General features: G+C 41.5%; 1 long non-coding RNA gene across 1 annotated transcript; it reads left to right on the top strand.

Moving 5' to 3' along the window:
* Positions 1 to 377: 377 nt before the first annotated feature.
* On the top strand, positions 378 to 2,417 carry LOC107834544 (uncharacterized). The gene is made up of 2 exons (XR_001660338.1): positions 378 to 469; positions 1,281 to 2,417. It is a non-coding gene; the product is annotated as an uncharacterized LOC107834544 (long non-coding RNA).
* The last annotated feature ends 1,725 nt before the right edge of the window (positions 2,418 to 4,142 follow it).

Here is a 4,142-nt window from a genome sequence, read left to right as displayed (position 1 = left end):
GCTGATTAATAATTAGCAGAAGCGCTGGACAGACTCAACCGAACTGAAGAGGAATTATTAGTCGACTTCATGTTACGTTGGCAAGCCACTCTACTGCACGTATTGCTGTCGCAACAGGGTAAAAGTCCACAATAAGGTGAGTGACAATTCATGCCTCATGCCACGGTATGTGAAGGCCAGCCGAGATGCAAACCCCTGCTCCAGACGAGATTAGCTGATTGAATTGACTGTTTAGGTCATAAGGAGTAAATTTAAAATATGCTAGTTTTAAAAAACTTGCCATGTCTTTATTGGAAAGCCTAATTATAGTTCTCAGATTAATAACTTATTCTGTCCTGTTAACCTTTATGTTACCTGTAGATAAAGTAGATTGTTTGCCGAGATCTTTTGAACTGCCCTTTGTGTGGGAAACCATCAGGAGAAGTTCAAGCTTTCACACTGATCTGTGAAAAGCCTTGAAACAGCAGGAGTCCAGGCCAGTAGAGGAGAAGCTCTGCTTCCACTTTGTTTATATAAAGGCGACAGTTGGAGCTTGATCTTGAAAACAAATTGCAGGGAGTGTCTAACTTTAACAGGATCAGAGACAACTCCTGGTTGGATGAGCAAAGCTACGCCTTATTTGAATAAATAAAAGTCTAGAATACGCCTTTACTATAAAACTTTGTACACAGCAGTAACTACTCGGATTTGCTCTTGTAATTCTCCAAAGACGTCTAAGCACATCTTTGCTTCTTTCTTCCTTCTTTCCATTCAACTCAGGTAAATTAATGCATGTCTCTGTTCTGGAGTTTCTGTTGTAATTTCATGTGTGTCTTCTTGGATTAAACTCTAATTCTGAGATGTCTACACTCGTTTTCTGTGTGATTTAACTCGGCCCGCTGGGAAAACCTGGGATCCGTGAGAAGAAGATGAAGCCAGAGATTTTCCAAAATTACAACCTAAAATCTTCAACAGGCCGAATGAATCTACGTAGCTGAACATACACAACGACAATGGCCACGGGCGAATTGTTAACAAGCTTAAGGGGTTGTATTGAAATTAGTCATAACTAAGCTAACATCACTTGCATCCAGCGGCATTACTCTACTCGGTCGGTTAAATTGCGCAAAGTATTGGCGTTATACTAGCGGCTCCTACGCCGTTGGCGACTGGTGTGAACGTCTCCGGGCTCAAGTTGTAAACTACAAACGTAGGCGGTTTGAAATAGATTACGATATGTTAACAGCACATAAAAACTGTTTTAATTGCAGAACAAGGTTGCAGAGGACGCGATAAGGGAGAGGGAGGAAACTCCGGTACCAATCGATGCAGGAATATCAAAGAGTTGGCCATGTAGGTAAAACACGGGGCTTGCAGAACAGCCGGGACACAACTGAAGTGTCCGCCCATGCTGCCGGGCCTGGGTAGCATAAATTATAATACAGCTCAGACGACAAAGAATACTGCACTGACTAGCGACGAATAACTAATGTGAAGCAGATAGATAACTGCGGTGACCAAACGACCAGTTAAAGATGGGCTGCACTGGTCGCAGTTGAGTGCACATGCATCTGCTATTTATACGGAAGACATCCCTCCAAGGCTGACTGGATTCTAACATACGCCTTGCAGCTCTTACGCGATAGCTGGTCACCTGCTGAACCAATGTTATGTTTAAAGGCGCCTCGGAGAAACAGGTGACGATGTTTTAACCAAGTCAATGTTCGGATAAAAGTCCTGAACAATAGAACCTGAATTGCGCATGTATATACGGCCAAAGTGTTCGGGAGGGGATAAACTAATGAAAAGTGTCTGCGTTACGAAGTATTGCGAGACTCGAATGAGACATGAGAATGCTACGTCTTACCCTGGTAGCCTGAAACAGGTGTAGTGAGGGAAAACCAGAGAGGTGTTGCTGAGCGGGCTGACAGCGACCATGCAGGAGAGGGAAATCGTAGGCATGCTGATCCTTAGCGTGGCACTGGTGTGAAGGCGCTGAGGTGAAGAAGACGGTGCGGGTTGAAAACAGTGGGATCACGTGTCTGCTTGCCAGAGAAGAAAGGTGCCGACCATGGCGGCATGCGGAAGTGAGAGAAGCTTGGCGGGCGAAGGAAGATGGCCTTTTGCTGCTTCCATCAGATCCTCCCTTTTGATTCTGTCGTTTTTCTTTACGTGGCATCTTTAAACAGGCTGTTCCCTCCACGTAGAGCTCCGCAGTTAGCTACCTTGTCTCACGACTGTGCGGGAGGTAATGCGTCGTGCATCACGGGCCAAAGGGGTCAAAGTAAACAAGGTGACCGGAGGGCTTATGTTTTTCGGAGGTGGATCGTGGAGTAAGTGAAACCCTAGGCAGGTGAGAGATAGGCGGGAGAAGCTGCTTGAAATGATCGAGGCTGGGGCCGGGAGAAATCTCTTGCATCCGGGGAGCGTCTGAGGGGAAAAAGAAAGGACCAACGCAGGATGCGAGGTCGAAGGACGGGGAATCACGAAGCTGTGGAGGAGCTGAGACGTGCAGATGAACGGATTAAACGCAGCTGGGAAGCAGCTGACGGCTTGGGTGTGGATCCTCTTATGCAGAGCCAGATTGCTGATTGAATGCGCCGGGTGAGGTCCAGTGCTGAGGTCGGAGATGAGCATGACGTCAATGGGTGAATGGAGGGGGTGGAGTCTTCCAGTCTGAACTTCCGCTTTAGCTCCATTTCTGAAGGCAAAAAGGGGTCCAACAAAGTACTAGCAAGGTGTACCTAATAAAATGGCAGATGAGTGTATATTGCAAAGCAGTTTTATAAAATTTAAAACAAACAAAAAAAGAAATAAGGGGTACCGAAGGAATTATATTAAATAATAATTCTGAGTTTTTTGTAACATTCAGTGGTGTTTTTTTAACCTTCACAATTTTATTTTAACAATGAATCGAAAATTATTGTGCTGCACTTTTAACTATTGAGATGATCATCCTTTCCATCTGCTAGATCAGGATCTGCAATCTGTATCTGTGGAGATGCTTTACCTTATCAAATGACGAAATATTGTTCTATTTTTTTGTTTCATTCTTTTTTTGAGTGTCTCCATGAAAAACACTGACTACCCTGACCCCCATGGTAAATTTGGTCTACAACCAGCCTCCAAACCTAACTCCTTATTTTTATAAATATTTTGTTAATACTCTTTAAAATACCACAATTTGCACAAAACTTTATATTTTGGGCTGTGAAAACAAATCTTGAATATTAAATCAAGTATGTTAGTTTTTTTTACACTTGCTTAATTAAAGCTTAACTAATTTATTAGATGGTTCTTTTCTACTTTTACTCAATTAAAAAATTTTGAACTTTGGAGTATAATTTTGAGGTCCTTTAACCCTCCATGTATTAACAATTGCTCTATGAATCACTTTTTTAACAAGAAACACTGCCATAAAATAATGTCCATTGCTGCAGCGGCCATCCCACCCCATGAGAGTAGGACGACACGGGCCTTTTTTTAATTTCTGAAAGGTGGCGATCCTAACCCATGTCACCAGATGGGCTGTGTACTAAAGCACTCCAAAAACTAACTTTTACCAAAAGATGATTAAATGAACATAAATAATATAACTACCCCCTGTAGGACAATACGTGCTCTTTTGAGTTCCTTTTTTGTTTTAAGTTTTATGAGTAAATGCAAAGCCATTACCACCATGCACCTTTAAGATTCTTCCAAGTCAGTTAATCTCAATATTGATTCAAAATCCCATCTTTTGGCACGCTACCAATTACTGCATCAGTATCCTGGTGCAGCTGTCAAATTTGTTCTTAGAAGTCAAATGGTAACACTTTATTTGAAGGGGTGTGAATAAGACTGACATAACACCTGTCATGAACATGAATAAGTCTTCATGAATATTTATGACTGTTGTCATAAAGTGTCATTTGGTAAATCATGACACTTTTAATACAAAGTTGACATTATTCAAAATGTCTTCATTATGACAACTTGTCATTAACCAAGAAATCATGATCTGACAAATTTGTTATAAAAGTATTACTGATTAAACTTTAAAAATTAGCTTTATGTGGTAATATTATATAGCTCTGCCATGTTGTTTAGTTTTCAATTTCTTAATTGATCCTAAAGTTTTACAGCAAGATGTCTACAAAGCACTTATGAACTTAGCATTTGAA

The sequence above is a fragment of the Poecilia formosa genome, unplaced genomic scaffold, assembly GCF_000485575.1.
Source record: "Poecilia formosa unplaced genomic scaffold, Poecilia_formosa-5.1.2 Scaffold656, whole genome shotgun sequence".
Classification (NCBI taxonomy): domain Eukaryota; kingdom Metazoa; phylum Chordata; class Actinopteri; order Cyprinodontiformes; family Poeciliidae; genus Poecilia; species Poecilia formosa.
Note: the sequence above shows the minus strand (reverse complement) of the source record. Positions and strands in the feature narration are given on the sequence as shown.